At 39.7% G+C, this 21,245-nt stretch overlaps 1 long non-coding RNA gene across 1 annotated transcript in view; it reads left to right on the forward strand.

Moving 5' to 3' along the window:
* LOC115659907 overlaps nt 1-21,245 on the forward strand; it is a 225,376-nt gene that overhangs the window by 60,515 nt on the left and 143,616 nt on the right. The window contains exon 2 of the long non-coding RNA XR_004002669.1: nt 14,276-14,401. This is a non-coding gene — a long non-coding RNA (uncharacterized LOC115659907). The remainder of the gene's footprint in view (nt 1-14,275; nt 14,402-21,245) is intronic.

The raw sequence follows: 21,245 nt of genomic DNA on the forward strand, positions 1-21,245 counted from the left end.
TGACATAAAAACAGAAGAGTTATCAACCTCTAACTAGGAGTTTCATGAGCATTTTAAAATTTACATTTTTATTAGGTTTCTGGCAGATGGCAAGAATGGAAGTCAATCTGTGACAGCCAGTGCTCGCACAGAGAAGTTGCAGTAAGGCACTGGCAGCAGCTGACTGCTGGGGGGAAAGGGAGCGGCTGTTATTTATATTTTTCCGAAGCTAAGCTCTCACCCTAATATAGATCAGCCACTACAATGCAGTAAAAGAATCGTAGAAGAAAGAGATGGAAAAATCCTGTTAGGGTCTGTCATCCACCCTGTTAGTGTAACATTGTTCCCTATAGTATATTTTATTGTCCTTTATCCTGTCTCGTTTTTAATATCACAAGTATTTGACCAATTCCCATGGAAGATGATACCAGAGTCAAAATCGGGTTTCACTATAGCTAGTTTTCTCCTTCTACTTAGTGTCTTTTTTCTCCCCTTTTTTTCTGTTTAATCTCATTGTACGAACCCTAATCAATTCCTCATTGTCTCTGATGTTTGTATACATCTCTCAAATATGTGTAGATAGTTATGCTCTCCCATCCCTTCCTCCTCTCGTAATTGTTTAAAACAACGATGTACAGCTCTGTTAACCTTTCTCCACATCAGCCAGTGCCTTAATCATTTTTATTGCTGTACAAAAGCCCAATGAACACAATCAGCAGTATCTTGATTTCTAAGGGTAACATCCTGGCCTTGTTGAAATCAATGGGAGTTTTGACATTGATATTAATTGGGCCAGGATTCCATCCTGAATTCAGAGGAATTATTGAATCATGCAAGACATGATGATTCCCTTCTTCCTCTACTCCAGCTTCTCAAACCTTTTAATTTTGATTGATAGATGACTGTTATAAATACATCGGAGTGTACATTTGCTTTTGAAACTATTGTGTGTTTCAGATTTGTATCAAAACTAGGTGGGTCTGAGTCACTTCATGGGTTCCCTGGGCTAGTGCCCACACGTCTCACGTAAAAGATTGACTGGTAATGTGGCAGGGTGGCTGGCCCTTTAAGGAGAGCTGGGGCTCAGTTTCACAGCCAGCCAACCCACTTTCCCAGATGGGGAAAATTAGTCATGTTACTCTGAGATAAAGGAGAGGCCTAGTTAGTGAAATGGACAATTCAACTGGCAGGGGATGGGGGGCTGCAGAGGATAGGAAGGCTGCTGAAAGAGATGTGGGAGCTCCTGCAGGAAACTGTGGAACTCAGGGGAGAAAAGACTCCAAGTAGGTAGGGCTAGGAGTGGCCTGCTAAAGCAGCGAATGGCTCTGGGCAGGAGGACGTGGGAGAGGCTTGAAAGACTTTCAAGTGAGTCTGGGCAGGGCTTGATGAAGGATGAATACCTGATTTTTGAACTTGAAGGACTTTATTTTGGAACTGTTTATGATAATAAACCAGCCCGAGAAGGGGCGTTGTTGACTGCCAGAAAACCTTTGTGAAATAACCGAGAAGCCCTAAAGAGAAGGAAACTGAGGCAGGGATACTGCAAGGTATCTCCAGGCCATGAAGTGGTGCTCTGGAGGCAGTGACCCTGATACCATTGAGTTTCTGTTTTTGTTTTAATGTTGCAGAATTCAAGCAGTTAAAAGGAAAAATAATTGGTGCAAACGATACTGCAGAGATGTTTTTTTTAAATAGAAGCTGAAAAAGGATCAGAAACTTAACAATTCTTATTAATTCAATATATTGCTTGAAGAGTGGCTAAACATATCAATATTTTATAATAAAATAAAACTTCTTTATATTCCAGATATCTGTTTCTTTTCTTTTTCATATTATAGAAATTATATCTAGACTTGTAAGACTACCATATAGAGACCAAATCCCCATCTCAGCTGCTCTGGGGAGCAGAGGCTCAGTCCAGCCTCAGCTGCTCTGGGGAGGGAGAATGGCCACATTTACTCCTGTGAGGGAGTGGGGTGTTCTTCCTGGGCCCCTTCCCTCGCCTGTCTGTGGGTGCATAGTCCAAGATACAATCTGCCCCTTAATTTCTTCACTGCAGTTTTCTTAACCATAAGCTAAATTGAAGTTGGACAAATGTGAAAAGAACTTTCTCCTATTTTCATTGATTGTCCCTGTCATTCTATCATCTAAGCATATATTACAAAAATTGATACAAACAACTGTGTTCAACATGTCTCCAAAATCACACTCATCAATTTTTAACATTTTTTTTCATTTTTAATAAGGAGGAAACACGTTGTGCCACTCTTGTTCACACTGGGCCAGATTTCTGGACAACTAAATTCAATTTACACTGCATAAGAAGCACAAAGTACATTTTTAAAGCAGCAGAAGAATGACTCGAGATTTTTTCCTGTTTAGGGGGGATCCCTCCTGGTGCACAGTCGGAGAAGATCACCTAGCTGCCTCCTATGCTAGCTAGCTATCTTTCTACCACCAATGAGTGTCAGAGGTGTGGGTGGTGGCAGGGGCGGCTCTAGACATTTCGCCGCCCCAAGCACAGTGGCATGCTGCGGGGGGGTGCTCTGCTGGTTGCCAGTCCTGCGGCTCCGGTGGCTTCGGCGACCGGCAGAGCGTCCCCCGCAGCATGCCACCACAAGCACGCACTTGGCGTGCTGGGGCCTGGAGCCACCCCTGGGTGGTAGACACAGGTTCTACTATGACTGATCCCTTGGTGATGTAAGCTCAGCAAAAGCAAGATTAGATCTCTTCTGCTCTAACTTCTGCCAAGGCCAAATAGTCAGGAATCAAGGAGTCACAGCTGACTCCCTGTGGCTGCCAGTGTTGGCTATGACAGAGCACATCTTGGAAATAATGGAGAATGGAGCAACTGAGTGATAATTTACTCCTCAAGTGGTCCCACTGAAATGAATGAAGGTACTTGTGGAGTAAATTACTATGAAATGTGAGTAAGGATGGCTGAATCTGGCCTGGAATAAAGTGTCTAGTGCCGTCTAGGGTTTGGAATGAGAACTATTCAACTGTGTGTTATGGGCCATAGGGTGTAGCAGCCCACAAGTGGTTGGGGCTTGTTCTTTGAAGCTGGAGAAGCTCAGTTCTTTCTTTGGTGCCACTGGATGAGATTACCCAGACCTTTCTCCCCTTCTCAGCCCTGCTCAATTTGTGACTTTAGCTATGGGGTTTCAATAGAAGTTATTCACTCAACCCTCTGCACTGTGAGCAAGTAGGTGGGAAGTGGGCAGGAAGAGGAAGAAGCCCTTGTTCTGCCTCTTCTTACTTGCTGGCCAGGTACACAGTGAAGAATAAGCTTCTCCACAAAAAGGGGCGAAGCAGCTAACATCTTCCTCAGAGTCTGCGGATTATGACTCAGAATCACAGTTTGTTAGATGCGTATGTGACATCGCGCTCCATATGATTTAATGAAAATATGCTAATAAGTGTGAATATAATGTAACTGGAATATGCTTAATGCAAAAGGTCTCTTGTAAGGTATCATTACAAAGTTTATAATCTACTGAGTGTGGTCATCCTATTTGTATAAATGTATCATTCTTGTATCTGAAGCTAGCAATATGAAATATAACTCTGAGGTCCTCTTGTAATTATGCAAAGTGTGGGCCATTAGTGGTGGTTTGAAATCTTGATGGCTCCCATCAACTAGGAAAATTGGTTGTAAATGGCTTGTTTATTTGCAAGCCTTCCTATGAGTCAAACCAGGAAGAATGAAGGCTTGGGGTCTCACAGGACATGTGACCATGTCACCTGGTACTGTAATCCACTTTAAGCCTGGTGCTTTTCCATTTAGAAGGATGGTTGGGGACCCAGAGAGACAAAAGATTCCCACCTTGTGTCAAAGTTATAGAAGGGGGTGGAACAGAACAAAGGAGACTGCAGTCATGAGAAATCCCCTAGTTACCACCTGAGCTGGAGCTAACAAGGCCTGTACCAGGGGCAAGGATTGTGCCCAGACTAGGAAGGAGTCCAATTTGTGAAAGAAGCTTATTGGAATATCTCTGAGGGTGAAATTTTATCTGTAATCAGTTTTTTAATGTATTAGGCTTAGACTTGCGTGCTTTGTTTTATTTTGCTTGGTAACTTACTTTGTTTTGTCTGTTAATACGTGGACCCACTTAAATCCTACTTTTTATTCTTAATAAAATCACTTTTGCTTATAAATTTACCCAGCGTAAGTAATTAATACCTTGGGGGAGAAAATGCCTGTGCATATCTCTCTATCGGTATTATAGAGGGCGGACAATTTATGAGTTTACCCTGTATAAGCTTTATACAGATTAAAATGGAGTTATTTGGGGTTTGGAGCTGGGAGCTGGGTGTCTGGATGCTGGAGACAGGAGCACTTCTTAAGCTGTTTTCAGTTAATTCTGCAGTTTTGGGGGGCATGGTTGAGACCCTGGGTCTGTGCTGGAGCAGACTGGCATGTCTGGCTCAACAAGGCAGGGTATTGGAGGCCCAAACTGGCAGAGAAAATAGACTCAGAGGTAGTCTCAGCACATCAGGTGACAGTCCCAAGGGGGTCTCTGTGACCGAACCTATCATAGAGTGCTCCGTGGGTGGTACAATTTCCTGAGGCCACTTATTGTAAAATTCCAGTCTAGTCTATTGTAAGGGTCAAAATGACAAAGTAGCAGCTGTGCAAAATGCAGGTGACCCTGACATCCTCCGTGGCCATAGAATTGTTAGAGTAATTTAGAAACAAATTGTGCTGTCCTTACTCGAAAATTGTCATTGAAGTCAGCAGATTGTTACTTTGTCTAAGCAGGCAATGTGAGGTTTGTCACTAATAAAGTGTTATTAGTTAACAGAGGAAAAAATTTTTCAATATATGACTTTTATCTTGAAAATTTTCCTTTAGGCCACATAACGTTTTATAACATCCTAGCATGCTTTATAGAATGAAATCAGATGTTCAAAAACTATGAATAAATTAAGACGGTTATAATTTCTCATATCCATGAGTTAGAATTCATCAGTAAATAACACTGGTTTACAATTTTTGAGAAGTCGTCTGCCTCAGAGATAAAATGTGATATCTATTATGTATTTTGATGTGCTGACAATTAAAACAACTGTTTCTAAGATATTTAAGTTTTTACATTTTATGTCTATGTATAATGTGTAGATAGTAGAGTTTTAATAATAAATTGTAAACCTAGGTCTTTTCATGTGTTTATGGTTGCTTTACATGATAATATTTCACCTGTCCTGTTTATGTAACACTTTAAAAATCAGCAAAAGGGTTATATAAATAAAATTTATTATGAAAGAAAAGGCAAAAAACTATTATGTACATAGTTTAGTCCTATTCAGTGTCTACTCGGCGCTTCTTGGCTTGTCTCTTGTATTCATTAAATGGAGCATCTCTTGTCACTGTCCAGCAATAGTCTGCAAGCATTGATGGGCTCCATTTGCCCTGATAGCCTGCCAGGAGATTCCACTGCTGTAGTCTGGAGCCCAACAGCTCTGCCTTACTCTTGAGTAGTTCCAAATCCCTGACAAGGTCATTCAGTTCACCTTGTGTTATGAGGTGTGGTTCAGAGGAGGAGAATGGGAGAAAATGTGGGTCCTGTGACATTGATGGTTCAGGACCAGAAGTTTCATCCTCTTCCTCGTCTGACTCAAGCGAGAATGATTCTGGTGCATCAGGAACTGGCAGTTCTTCTACGGGGGGTACTGGGCGTATAGCTGATGGAATGTTTGGATAATGCACAGTCCACTTTTTCTTCTTTGACACACCTTCCCCAACTGGAGGCACCATGCAGAAGTAACAATTGCTGGTCTGATCTGTTGGCTCTCTCCAAATCATTGGCACTGCAAAAGGCATAGATTTCCTTTTCCTGTTCAACCACTGGCCAAGATTTGTTGCACAAGTGTTGCAGCATATGCGTGGGGCCTACCTCTTGTCCTGATCTCCAATTTTGCAGCCAAAATAAAGGTGATAGGCTTTCTTAACCATAGTGGTTATCCTGCGCTTTTGTGATGCAAAAGTCACTTCAGCACAAACATAGCAGAAGTTATCTGCACTGTTCACACAAGTACGAGGCATCTCTGCTCACTTTGGCTAAACAGAAATGTGTCCCTTTGCAAAATCAAATGCTGACAAATAAGAGAGCACGACACTGTATGATTTCTAGAGCTGATATAGGGCAATTTGTTCAGCAGAGTGATGTAAGCTTCGTTATGATTGCATCATCCATGACTTCTAGGAATAACATGATGCAATTCATATCATGTATAATGCAATACCAGCTTAAGATTGCATCATTCATTGTTTTGCCTAAAAAGCAAGTACTGTCCAAACCCAGTCATAGATTTATTCATAGATCCAGTCAAAGATGTATTTTAGTCATTTCTGGTTTAAATTGAGATCCCTTCCCTTTATAACTCACTTATCCTCCGTCATTCCCAAGTCAAGGGTCGTATATACTGACCCAATAGCATATCTTGAAAACTAGAGCCAATCAACAATTTTAAGCATCATTTTCATTCTCAGTGACCCAGAATTAGTAAAGTTGGACTTCATTTATTTCAGAAGCATTTTGGCTGTAGAGCAGTGTAATCATTCACTCTCCTGGGCTCTGCTATGGATAAAACCAAATCAAGTTGTGCTCTTACAGGTCATGAAGATGGCACTTCATCCAGCAAAACCTTGCTTGGATTCACTAAATTTTTGTCATAAAAAATGTGCATAGCAACATAATTTTTTTGTGCCTCTAGCAAGAAGTGGGCAAAAACTATGCCTTTAAAATGGCCAATTTTTGCCAAATTGGGGTAAAGATAAAATTTGTCAGAAGACTGAATTGCTCATAGATTTGGCAATGAGATATTTATGTCTGGGTGATAGTGACCTAAAATTGTTATAGGACCATCAGGAACTAGACTGAGACCATGTGTTCAGATTGCAAGCGAACACTGTAACAAACACTAGCTGTTATTTTTGTTGGCTGCTGCAGCAGAGCTAGGAAAGGTTGAAGATTCATGGAGAATTAATGCCTTTTGGCGATCTCTCTGGAATAGCATTGGCAGGGAGGCAGAGAAGATGCTGCCTGTGTTACATCTATTCTGCGGAAAAACACAGGTCTTCTGTCATCACGATTGTCTATCTGGTATCTTTCACAAACACTAAATTCAGTCTGCAAAATTTTAATTGTTACAGCCCATTGACCAATCACATTTTGCTTACTATGGAAAGTCAAGACTTGACTCTTATCTTTCACTGGTTTCATACTTCATTGACTTTCATAAATATACTCCTGATTTATGCTGGTGCAAGAGAGAGGAGACTTGGGCCGAAAGAGCCAGACTTGATGGTTATGAAGAACTCTTGATTAGTTTATTGTATGCTTCTTCCTTTTGCTGAAACAAGTTTCACCAACTCGTACTCTTTCAGACCTACTCACATCCACTTATCTGTGAATGGCAACACATTACACGGTTCATTTGGATTTGGCTCACTGTCTTCAGCAGCTTCCTAAGAAAGATGTCTCTTTCTGATAAAGTCTTTGAATTAGGCCAAGTAGAGACTTGATCTCTGAGTCTGCCACGTGCACGCCTGTTTCTGTAATCACTAGGCTACTGGATATTATTGAGTGGGTCTCTCTAATTTTGACAAGAAATTCCATCCTGGACCTGAGACACTTTCCCAACAGAAACCCATGTTTAAACCCAAACGTTCCTGAGAAAAGTTTCGGGTTTGAGAAACTGGCATTTTCCGGAGAGAAAATACTTCATCAAAAAATCCTGACAAGCTCTAATGCTGTCTTCAAATCCCTTTTGACTTCTGTGGAGGAGCTAAGAATGCTTATGCACCATCATCTTGCAGAATCAGTCTTCTGAGGATCAGAACATGGCAACATATCCCTCTTACTACCCTCATCAGTCATTTTCTCAACAACCCCTTCATGCTTTGCTACTTTTTATCTGTTATCATCTTTGTCCAAATAATTTAGTTACACAGTTTAAATGCCTCATATAGTCCATAAAACCAAACAACAAAGTCTAATCCTTTGACGTTTTCAGTATTCTTTGGTGTAATTTACTGACTGTTCACTTTCTCCCTACAGCATGGCCCTTATAACCATGGTAAAAATGGACAGACAATCCAAATATGAAATGCTGGAAAGGTTACAGCCTTTGGATTGGTTATAAGTCTATTAACAGTTCAGAGTATTTGTACAAGGAAAGATTTGAACAAGAACAGAAAATGGCATCAGATGAATCGCAATTGTTATGGAATAGGGAAATGATATAAACATAACCCATTCTCCTTAACACTTTAACATTGTAATTGTGTGGCCTCTCATTTTATGTCATTGCAACCCACCCTTTTCTCCTTAAATGCATCCAGTTATCCATTTAATTAACCTGATAAGATATTGAGATTCAAATCATTTAAACTTTTCTCGTATATTTCATCTTTGATGCCATATTCCATATTTTATAGTTTATTGAAATTCCTTGTATTATTTTGTGGCACCTTATAGACTAACAGACGTTTTGGAGCATGAGCTTTCGTGGGTGAATACCCACTTCATCAGATGCATGCACGTATTCACCCACGAAAGCTCATGCTCCAAAACGTCTGTTAAGCTATAAGGTGCCACAGGATTCTTTGCTGCTTTTACAGATCCAGACTAACACGGCTACCCCTCTGATACCTGTATTATTTTGAGCACATTAGTAGGTTTACTTACTTTTATCCCCCACAACCCTTGCTTGCTTGGCTTCTAAAGAAGTGTTCTTGTAAGGCGCGTTTCTAGATGTTTTGTTTGACAAGCCGAATGCCTTGTGTGAAGAAAGCTTAAAGGGTAGATGGCAAAATTGTGATGCGGACAGGGTGAAAGTTCAGTAGCTGTGCAGATTTGTTTCATTCTGTCTCTGGGATACATTGCAAAGGAGTCTGTCTCCCTGAACCAAATTCTTCAATGCTGCTGGGATAATTTCTCCAAGGCAGGTACTGCATAGGGCTGTTCTAACTCTAAATCGGTCACCTCACAAGCCTGGGAAACTTGCTGGGATAGATTAGGAATGTAGATGGGGGTGATCCAAATTGCAGAGCAACTCATAGGCAGCGCTTGGGGTTGCTCCACACCCATTATTCCTATATGCCCTGGGAGCAGCAGTAAGGAGTTGGAAGCCAGGTCAGAATCTGGCAAAACGAGTTATGCTGATGGAAGGCTGGTGTAAGGGAGATCGGACTCAGGATCCTTTTTTGTAGGTTGTTCCTGACTAAATTCCTCAAAATTGGATTTTTTGTTTTAGTGTAACTTTCCAGAGCCAGTCAGTAAAAAAATAGATGTAGGGGCAGTATGCATGGAATAGTGCTGTGGTTTGCTTCCTTTTAATTCCCATAGCATTCTACTTAGCTAACTATTTTAGTGTCTGGCACTAGAACTTCTCTAATTTAATTAACTCACTAACATTAACACATGACACAGGCTAAGATTCTCCTCTTTCTCTCTCTGCAAAAATGCAGCTTGCTTATCTAAATAGTCTCCTAATCCAGTGGGTATGCGTGCACAATGTATACACCAGTGTTAGCAAACTACTGACCAGTCTGATCAAATACCTGGGTGTATTGAGCTTTAGCTGGCTGATCTGTGCTCATAGAGTTGCTGTGGAGCATACTGTAGGTGAAATAGAAAATGTTTAATTTCACGAGGCAGATGCCAATGCTGTTTTCTGTTTCCCTAATCACTAGTATTGAAGACAGCTCTCTGATATGTCTGCTCAGAAGAGAATTCCAGAATGATTTTGTCTTGTCAACATTTAAATCCTCAACATCAGCCTGCTGAATACCATGGGAGGGAGGATGGTGTGTTAATGAAACCATTTTAATGATCTGCTTTTAATCATAATGGAAAACATGTTCATGCTTTGCAGAGGTGGGGTTTTGTGGTGATCCCAGTTTACAGTGTTTGGAAGGACAGAAAACAGTCACAGAATCAATGTAAGCTTTTTGGCTGATGCAGACCTAGAAATATACCGGCACTATTTGGTGTATAATGAATATTCTTCATTATATTGAATATTCATAGTAATAAGCTCTACAATTTCGAATGCTTTCTTTTTTTCCTCATGTCTATTTTGCAAAGGCTCATGCAATTTTTCATAATATTTAAGTTTGAAATGCTTCTGTGTTCATTTTTCTTAGAGAAATCACATGCAAACCCAGCCCATAAACCTCAGTGTCACCAGCACAGTCCGCATAAGCAACCCTACTGTACAATAGCACGCTTGTGTGTATGATAATTTGGAGGATAAAATTTCAGTTAGAAAACCCATTCCAGGGGGATTGAATGACTCAAGGGATTCACAATGAGACAGAGATACTTTCACCTCTAGGTCACCTGTTTAATTCTAGTCAACGTCTGCACGGACTGAAAGTTTCTACTATCTGATGGCTGTTTGGTGTCCTATACTAGTGACAGCACTTAAAACATTCCCCCCCCCCTTTATCAGAGATATTACCAATTCCATCTGTGTTCTCCATTTCAGGTATAAAGGATAGCTCTCAAACTGGCTGAATTTTTCTAGATGGAAGAAACTTTTAAAATGTGACGAATGTATAATTTTTGGTGATTTTTATTCTAATTTCTAATAGGGTCATGATCACAAAAAACATCCCCATAATTAGCACTCTTGTTGACAATCTTAGTAGAGGAGGCCAAAGACTGAATGGGCTATGGAGACTGAACTATACTACTGCCCCAGAGATGTTTGCCCTGTCAGTACTGAGATATGTGGAGGGGTGGGAATGTTTGAATTGTACCTGTTCTGAGGATAACCAGGAAGACTTCAGTCTCTAGACTTGTCAATCTGACACTTATCACAATTGCTATGTTCAGATACATTTTTTAAAAAGACAAATATAATCAGTTTCACATTTCCAAAAGATATGATTATGGGCCAAATATTTGGTTAGCATAAATTGGCATAGTTATATTGATATCTGACCCTGTGCTCTTAAACTGTATGAAGAGATCTTGGATGTTAATCTTCGTATGATAATGTTACACTTTTCCAGCAGTCATGATATATACATCAAAGTATAACTTTCCCTCTGAAGGAGACAGTATGAACCAGGTAATGTCATATGCGGATTACAGATGGAACTTCTGTATATTAATAACAATACCCTGGTTCTTCTGGTTGTGGATTATTAGGTTCATCTCCCAGTGTACTGAATAATTCTTTCCATTATAAAATTAGTGTATTTTCAAGGTGTGTAATACCTCTGGACTGAAGATTATTGTTACCCTGAAAGTTCCTAAATCCAAAGGTTTGGCTTCATTGCTGAGTTAACCCAGGCTTGTTCATGGGTGTTGCACCACACCCACCCATGAGGACACATGTAGTTGGGTATGGTTTTACAATGTGGCTGCTCACACCTGGCCTAGGCTAACCTGGGTGCTGATCACCTGAGTTAATTCTGCAATGAAGAAATCCCCTCAGGAGCATCAGGCAGCTGATGATAAACTGCAAAGAGATGGCTGGTAAATTGTTTTATTCTGATATGTAGGTACAATATTTCTTGTCATTTGGGCGAACCGTTAGTGAGTGTACAACACTTCAGGTCTACTCCTGCTAGATAGCCATTCTCCCAGAAGGTAGAGGCTCTCAGGAGGTGCATTTCTTCCTGTTTGAATTACTGTAGGTCTCTTAGCTGGCCTATAGGTTGATCACTAGGAGATAGAAGCCTACCAGATAAATCTCTTTCTTTGGGACAGGAAATATATTGCACAGAAATACCTGTTCCAAAATAAGAGCTTGTTTTTCAGCATTTTAGCCAATGATTTTATCTTTAATTTGAAGATAGAATCTGGTTTTGAGGCCCAAACTGGCCTTTGGCTTGTCTGAATTAGGATATTTTTGTTTGTTAAGATGCATGGGCAAGATTTTCAAAAGTGACTAGTACTTGTAGGTGCCTTGGTTAAGGGTGCCCTGCTGGAGTCAAAATAAAGGGAAGTGATATTCAGAATATGGGTACTTGCTTTCTGGAAATCAGGCTTTTTGAGGTGTCATGAGTTGGACACCCAAAAGCTGAGGCACCCACAATCACTAGTCACTTTTGAAAACTTTAGCCCATGTGTCATGGGCTATTATTTCCTAGTTGGAAAAGGGTAGGACTAGACCTAGACTTGTATCTCTTGATAATCCAGACTATAAGATCTTCTTGAGCCTTGTCTTCACATATATGTGTAAAATGTCCATAGTAGCCCAGTGTTGGTACTGTATAAACATTTGATAGCTAGTCCTACATCCCCTGTTTGTGTGACGGATTTGGGAATGGTTTCTGCTAAGTATCTGCAGACAGGATAATCAAAACACCTACCAAATCAAATACTTGTCCTTCCTCTGGAGTGGTTGCCTCCAAACTATTGCTACCTCTAGCTCACTCCAAGGTGAAGCTATTGGTCAACAGAAATGTACCTTAGAGAAGGTTATGCTTGGCTGGTATGATGATGAATGGATAGAGATACTGTGCAAAGATGACAAAAGTTAACCGTTTCCTTCTCATGTGTGGTGTTTTATAAAGAGGAGAACAGCACTGTATTGAGTTGCCATTGTGTCTTTAATAATTTTCATTGTGGTATTTCATGTGAACCATGGTAATTCACCATTGTGTTTCCTCGTTATCTCAAGTGAATAACACATTTAACATTTTAATTGGTAGCAAAGCAAGCAAGCAGAGGTTAACTGTAACCAGCACTGCACAAAATGGAAAACGAAAGTGATTGGAGCAATAACTGAGATTTCTTCACTGATTAATTGCTATACACATTTAAATATTCTCTCACTGAGCTCATGTATGGCGAATAATCTCTGTGCGGACTAATTTACAGGTATCAGTTAGAAAACTGGCTGAATTTTAATCTCACACCAGTACAAAACCAGTATAAGTGAGGTCAGGTGGGTCTGAAGTTGGGTAGAATGGGAAACCTGACACTGGCTATAATTGCTATAAGGACAGATTCTGATTCCCCTTAGTGACCTCGAATAGCTTCTTACAATAGTAATCCCATTGAAGTCATAGGGCTCCTTGTAGTTCAAGGTACTATTCAAAATAAGTAAAAGGCATTAGAAACTGGTTCTTAAACATGTAGGGTCAGCTTCTGCTCTATTTTAGTCTGGGTTTCCACTAAATACAATGGATTTGGCACTGAGTGAAACTAGGAGGATTGCAGCCTTGCTGAAACCATTTTATTATTATTATTATTCTCTTTCTACAACTGAGCTTGACTAAAGATTTCGACCAAATCCTCCAGCCTTTGTTCAGGGAAAGCTCCCTTTGGCCTTGCTGGAAGTTAGCCCAGAGTAAGAGCTATAGATATTGCCCTTCAACATTTACAGATGCACTCAATGTTGGTTGCAGTAGAAGTTTCTTATATCTGGCTGTACATTCCTGTGCATATCTATTTGCCTCTATTTGGGTCAGATTTCAATCACAGTTACATTGTTATAAATCCAGAATATCCTCATTAACATCAAAGATGTTATTTCAGATTTACACGAGTGCAGCTGGGAGAAAAATCTGACCTACATTCCCAAAGCACGCTAGACAAACCATTGCATGCACAATATACCTCTCTTAGAACTTTGAATCTTTTAAGATACTTTCTGTTATCCTGGCCACTTTGAAATTTTTTTGTTACGTGATGCAAGTTATGTCATAGAATTAATAAAAAATGTCGCCAACAATGACACCACTAATTTCCTCCACTGCAGAAGTATCAGAATTTCACAGGATGAAATTCTATGGCCTGTATTATGCGGGAGGTCAGACTAAATGATCATAGTGGGACTATCTGGCCTTAAAAACCAATGAAAGGTACCCAGGGCTTTCAACTCCCAGAACCTTGCAGGATTGGGCTCAATATTTGTGCCTCATAAATATAACACAGGGAGTTATGCCAATAAACATGGTTTACTGGGAAGTGTGAGCAACGTGAACTGTTTATTTTTTCAGACAGCTTACTAGCTCTGCAAACCCATTTCCCTGTTCTGTTAGTAAAAGACTATACAAAGCCGGGGGCCCTGATAAAGCCAGTCAAGGACAATATCAACAGCTGGGTGTTCAGGTTTTTGTTGTGGTGGTGGTGGTTTTAAATATCACCCCAATATGTTCAGTTCACATTTCTCTCTGGACAGATCAGCTTTTTTGGCACAGAAAACTTGTTCCTGGAACACAGCCTACTAGATTCACAAAGTCATTAACTGCTGGATTATTAGAAAGTTAATGACAAACGACAGAAACTGTTAACTCGAATATTGAATGTGCATTTAATTTTTTCAGTGACACTGGAAACAGCCTGACACTTCTAGTAGATTGCAAGGAAAACAAACCACCAAAGCCATGGAGAGAAAAAAACAACAGAAACGGGAATTCGGGAAAAGACTTTCTCTGGACAGCAGTCTTGTGGTAAGGACTAAAATATTCATTTACTGTTGTATGTTTTGGCATTAAAAGTATTGCTCTTTAATTTCTATGTCCCCATAATGTTGTACCTTTTTTTAAAGCAGATGTTCAAGATATCACAATGGCAAATCCTCTTATGATTATAACTCCTGATCTATAGGACTAAAAGACTTTTGCAGCAACCTAATAGGAACCTATTATCAAATAGAAACATGTCACTAGGTTTAAGTGAATTACACTAGGGATGAATCTGGCCCAGTACACAAGATGGCATTTAAAAAATTACCAGTGTTATATAAGATAAATAGATATGGTTACCTCAGGCCCTGCAGTACTCTGCTGTGTTTCTTTATATTTCATATAGGAAATACTTTCACTGAAGTAAATATTGACCTTCTCTGACTGCAAATACTTGTTTAGTTACACTAACTGTGGTGGCTGTAGGTATGTTACAAATTCATGTAATATCTGAAGGAAGCATCAGCTGGCACATGCTCTGGGTGAATTATTATTGATATACCAAGGATCTGATCCTGAATTTAATAAGAGCATGATCTTGGCCCCGGATCTGCCTTCAAAAAGTAATGTTTTAGCTGCTGAGTGTAATAGACAAAGAATTTTTGTACAGACATATCATGAATGCCCAGATTGGAAAATATTTGGAATATGTGTTTACAACTAGTATGCTGAAACTGAATAAACTGAGAGGTCTCACCCTGCCCACATTCATCTCTGTGATTTTTGCAGAGGCTACTCCTTATTCTGAGAAGGGAATTTTTTTTCTTGGAGGTGATCACAGATCTGCTGCCTTCTCAGAGTAATGAGAGTCCTGGGGAAGTGGCTGGCATGCTTAGTGAATCTCCTCCATTGTATAAATGCAGGAGAGGATGGGTCTTGCTTGACTGTTAATGTCAGCTGGCTAGGGAAACAAATGTAAAAAGGGGACATGACTGTGGGAGCAGCTACCACTTTCCTGGGCTCTGAAATGGAGCTGTCAGTTAGGGAGATGAGGTGATTCTGTAAATCACCCCTTGTGCCTTTTAAAATAAATCAGGGAGTGAACACTCCTTCCCCTAACCTTAACAGACTGCCAGTGGCTCCAATGAAAGGCTGATTGTAGGGAGTTACGTATCATGTAATGTGTGGAGCTCATCTTACCATTGTGAGCAGCTTCAAAACACCCTGATGTTGAGTGTGCTTCTGCAGTGGACCATCTTTTCCTTCAGGTAGGTTCTGCAAAATCCAGCCTACTGCAAAACCTGCATCCTTCCAGGACTTGCACAGTCCAGACACGCACAGGTATTTTCAGCTAGACCAAGTCCAAAGCAACAACGTTATTAAAACTACTTCAGTTACCTTACAGCTCAGAAGTGGATGCACAGTTTCATCATCTAATAGACTCTCATATATGAGAAAAAAAATAAGCATTTATTGTACATGGACTGTGTTCATATACAGGGTCAAGTTCTGCTATTATTTCTAGGCATGTAACTCCATGGAGGCAGATTCTATTCTAATTTCTCTAATTAAAGTTCATTGCTGTGTTCCAAAGATATTAGCCACAGAAGAACAGAAACTGTATAGTGAGAGTTTAGGGCAATGTCAGCAATTTTGAACATTGCTGCATGGATTGCTAGAAAAGGTGTTGAATTGTATGGAAAATAAGTGCTGGTTTTTTTACTATTGTTTCACTTATCCAAAGAATTCTCCATAGAATAGTTTTGGTCCTTACTGATGTTTTAGCAACCAATTAAAATGTTAATTTTGTTTTACTCAGGAGACAGTTGTGGTCTGATGCATAGGCTGCTGGTTTCCTGCCTCCAGTCTATGCACTACCTCCCCAGTGAACCAAAATGTTGTGAGTCTTCTGCAAAGTCTCGCATCTTCGACTGCCTGTTAGTAGATCACACTGGCTATTCTGTGACTAGACTAAATTCAACCAGGCAAAACTAAATACTTTATCTTTCTCTCCCTTCCAAAACACCTCTCCTCTCCAACGCTGTCAATAACAATAAATTTCTTTCTGTCATCTGAGTGTCATCCGCTCTTCTCATTACTTCCCCTACGTCCATTCTGTTGTCAAATTCCATCAGAACACTACGTTTCCAAAATCTATCCACTCATCCTCATTCTTCCTTCTGAAGTTCCTACATCTCCTCTCAGTCTCTTCTCTTGACATAAACCACTTCCTGGCAGTCTTCTTGTACTCTCATATTCCAGTATTCTCCAGGCTGGACATTATGCTTGGAACAGTCAACCCTGATTTGATGCTAAAAACATGGTCTCTGCTTTCTGTGGGAGCCTTCTAGCAATAATCCACCATAGAAAAGAATCTCATTCATATGCATTCAAAAGCAACATGTTCAGTTTTTGACCTTGGGCCACAAAACACAAGTGTAAACAGGAGATAATGTTAACACACATAATAGTGTGTTATATATCAATCTGGAATGCTTTACTATGCCATCTCCTTGTGAAAACGAACACTTCTTCCATGAAGTAAGGCTGTAGAGCTCTCTTTCAGTATGTATTAACATTTACTAAACCTAAGTATTGCTTAGTGATTTTTAATAGCAGTGGATTATCTTGGTCTGTATCTTCCTCTTGGAGTCAGAATGTATTGGCTCAGAGGAAGAGAGAGTGAGAAAAAGAGAAAGAAAGCAATTTCTAAAACTAGAGATGGGCTCAAGCCATAAATTTGGGCTTTCCAGAACTGAATCTGAACTTTACCAAAGTTTGGTGTGTTTGGATTTAGCCCATTACAGAGAGCGATCCAAACTCCAAACCTAGAACAATGTTTCAGCTTCCATTTGGGGTTTTGACTCAGGCCAATTTTTGTCTAAATTTGGAACCTTCAGACAATGAAGCAGTGAGGAATGACACATCCACATAATACTCTTCCTCACAGCACAGTACAGAATCACTTCTTCCTGGATCCCCTAAATGAAGGGGATCAAATATATTTAAGCTCTGCTAGAGATGGGCAAAATTTTTACAGACAAATAGTTTAGTTGACAAAAAATGCAGTTTCAGGTCAACCTGAAACTATGTATGGTTTTGACACCAATAGTTTTGGCCAGTCACAAAATGGCTGGTGGAGGAGAAGAAGGTGGGGATAGTGGTGCTGCCTGCATTCCGCCCCTATGCCATAACCTTTAGCGCAGCTGGAAAACCGTGCGCAAAGAGCTTGAAAATAAGGCCAGATAAGCTTTTCTCAAAGAAAATATGTAGACACAAAAATATAAGGATGATTCATACTGTGAAGCATCATGAGATTTTCTACTAATTAAAAAGTTTGAATGGATATTTCTCTGAATACTTTACCAAAAGCTAATATATTTTAATCCTTTTATTTCTCAGGAGACTAAGAATCCTCCTGCCATTAGTAACAGAAAAATATCCACTGAGGGCCTTGTTCAACTCTTGTTAGATCAAAAGAAGTCTTACCAGTGACCTCAAGGGAACTGGATCACTTTGAGGTTAAATGGTCATGTGATTTACTGCTATTATTGTAACCGCTAGAGATCTCCACTATTGCCAGCAACTGAGAATTTCAATGCACAGGCAATTAATTAATATTTATAAACAAAGCAGTCAAACCTTTAGAGCAATGACAACAATATTTATAGTTCCATGTTCAAGTGAAAGGAATGACAAAATATTTACCTCAGAGTGTAACAACCCGCATGGAAAATCCATATACGGCTTCAGAATAATACCACCCTTTAGTTCTGTCTGGTGGTTGACCTTCCCCGCCCAATTGTCATAAGGATATAGTTTTTGTATAGGAATTTAGAATAATTTCTATAACCCATATTGATTTCATCCCTATTAAGCTCTAGGGAAGCTTTCTATTAGGAAAATCAATGTTTGTATGTAACAGACAAGACATGATTATTATTTAAATCAGAGATATGTGGGGAGCTAGGATTAGAACTCTTGTTTTTCATCTTAAAAAAAAACAGGCCTCTGTCACTTCAGATAAAGAAAAGATCCTTTATATGACCTTATTAATAGGGGTCCTCTATGCTGTTTGTGGGCCAGCCAACAGATGGAAACAACACAAACTCTCTCAGACAAAGTCCCTCCACCTGCTTGGAACTAGAGCCCTATATTTTTCACAAATTCATGATGATGGAGGGGCAGATGAGCCAAAGCTAAGCGGTATTGAAACCCCAGGTGCCAGATGCCTGGAATGGAGAACTGGACTCAGCCTCACAGGTCAGAAACCACTGCTGCACGGTGAGTATGGGGCAGGCTCACTCTGCAAACCTTATCACCCAGAGAGTCTTTCACACATTGGGGACAAAATGCAACCCTTGTGGATAAAATGGATAAAATAAAATTCACAAAAAATTAGAACAAAAATACATTTACCGGGCTCTTATGTCACTCTGAATTGCTTTGTATGATGGGGGCCACAGTCACATCAGGGTTGTGCTTTGATTACTGAAGGTACTTCAATTTAGAACTAAAATAAAATGCAAAAGAAATAATGTCAATGGAATAAGGTTATTTTCAATATATTATTCAGCCATTTGGTATTTCTCTGTGTTGTACAGTTTTCCAGGTAGGATGTGATCCCTGGTAAACAAAGGAGACAAAACTGGGACTCAAGCTTTGTAGAAGCCTGTTTGTTTGGTCTGCGGTTTGTAGTTTTCTACAATACACTTTTGTAAGATTGATTCAATATAAAATGAAAGTTAAGGAGATTAGCCCTTAAATTTAAATTCTGTTAAGTTTTACAAATCTAATTAGAGGGATAGCTCAGTGGTTTGAGCATTGGCCTGTTAAACCTAGGGTTGTGAATTCAATTCTTGAGGGGGCCATTTAGGGATCTGGGGTAAAAATCTGTCTGGGGATTAGTACTGCTTTGAGCAAGGGGTAAGACTAGATGACCTCCTGAGGTCCCTTCTGATTCTGTGATTCTAAGTTTTTGCTCCTTCTGGTATTTGCAACCAAGGCATTGTATTGGTGAATGACAACATGCAAAGAGAAAAAAATAAAAGGAAAACTTGCTGTTCTGTATTTTTTCCAATCTGAGTTAGAATGCAAAATGGAAATAAAGAACAGATGGTGAAAAATACATTAGATTTTAAATAATTCTTTCAGTTCTGAATAAGGGAAATATATTATTAGCATCAGTGTACTTTTTAACAGGGTATTTTTAACCTTGAAAAGGTCCCTTTTATCCAATAATAATCACCAACTTATTTTATAGGTGCTGGAACTAAGGGTACTGCCGCAACCCCTGGCTTGAAGTGGTTTCCATCGCATACAGGGCTTATAGTTTGGTTCAGTGGCTCTCAGCACCTCCACTATACAAATGTTCCATCACCCCCAACTTATTTAGTTTGTGGTGAAGGATGTTGGGCCTGGGGATGCTATTAAAACAGCTAATGAAAGGATTGATTGTATTTCAAGTTGTACTAAAAGAAGTTCTTCCTAAAGTAAGTAAATAAAACAACTTTTTCAAGAAGCATCTGTGGGATAGAGAGACTATTAGAATGTGTCATTATCACTTTGAGTACATCTAGCTTTGTATTCACAAAGTCTAATACTCTGTGAAAATAATAAAAGGCCAGAAGTCTAGCCTTTGCCTGATCCAAACTGTTCACTTGTCCCCAGGACACTTTTTGATCAAAAAAAGTCAACGTTACAAGCTGTGCTCTTTATTTATGTGAATAATTCCCAAGCTGACTACGCACTTGGTTGGCATTTGCAGCTGTGATGGTATTTAGCTGAGCAGGAAGTTTGAGAATAGTTTCTTTTCAAGCAAGCTAGCATTTACAAAACACGTTTTTCACTTAATTTAAAATGAGGCTTTTACTTTTAAGAGCAAACTGCAGTAAATGGTTTCTTTGGGGCTCATGAACTGTGCTCTGATACTTTTAGCTTAGTCATACACTGCTGTGATTCTCAATTGGATTAACTTCAATGATACCACTACACTGTAACGAGGGTAGCACTATAATATAATAAATTGCACTTTACAATGGGCCTATATCCACCCCTCCTCCTGTTGTATTACAGTCAAACACTAGGTGAACACAGGTCTAGTCAGTAGTTGGTTAGGAGACCCACTGGGAAGGAATATTGTGTTTTCTAATGATTAGAGCAAAGGATTCAAAGTCAGATGTTCTGGGTTCAAATCCTGGCTCTGTGACCTTGGTCAAATCTCTCTCAAACTCTATTCCTCAGTTTTTTCACAGTAAAATGAAGATGATAATACTTCCCTACCTCACTAAACCTTGTGAGCCTTGAGTTTCTAATGTGTGCTTGTAAAGTGCTTTGAGATCTTTAGATGAAAAGTGTCATATACAAAGTATTATACCCCGCCCCCCACCGCCCAGAAAGCAGTGTTGGTGAATCTAGAAGGGAATTCTTCCTTCTGTGTGAAAATTCAACCAGTCCCAAGCTGTTAGCATTGTATTGTTCAAAGTGTTATCTTTTACCTGATATGTACAACTAGTTGAAAGCTTGTGAATTTTAAGGATCATGTCACTTTTCATAAGAATTGAGCAGATACTGGGAGATATAATCCAGTTTGGGTTGCTACATTGTGTCACTATGAATCCCATACTGCAAGTTCCGTTGAATATGGAATTCTTTCAAATTTCCTGTCCTGATATGTTGGATGCTGTTGCATCACAGAGCAGTGTATATTTCAATGGTGGTTGCAGATTCCATTTTGAGTGTGTGTGTGTACACACACACACAAATGAGAAAATACCTGTCGAAAGGTTCTAGATAGGCACAACCAGAAAGATTCATTTCATAAACAGCTGGGGTTGAAAGAGAAGCTTCCTTTAGAGTTCTGACTTTATTTATTCCAACTTGGGACTCA

The sequence above is a fragment of the Gopherus evgoodei genome, chromosome 11 (assembly GCF_007399415.2).
Source record: "Gopherus evgoodei ecotype Sinaloan lineage chromosome 11, rGopEvg1_v1.p, whole genome shotgun sequence".
Classification (NCBI taxonomy): domain Eukaryota; kingdom Metazoa; phylum Chordata; order Testudines; family Testudinidae; genus Gopherus; species Gopherus evgoodei.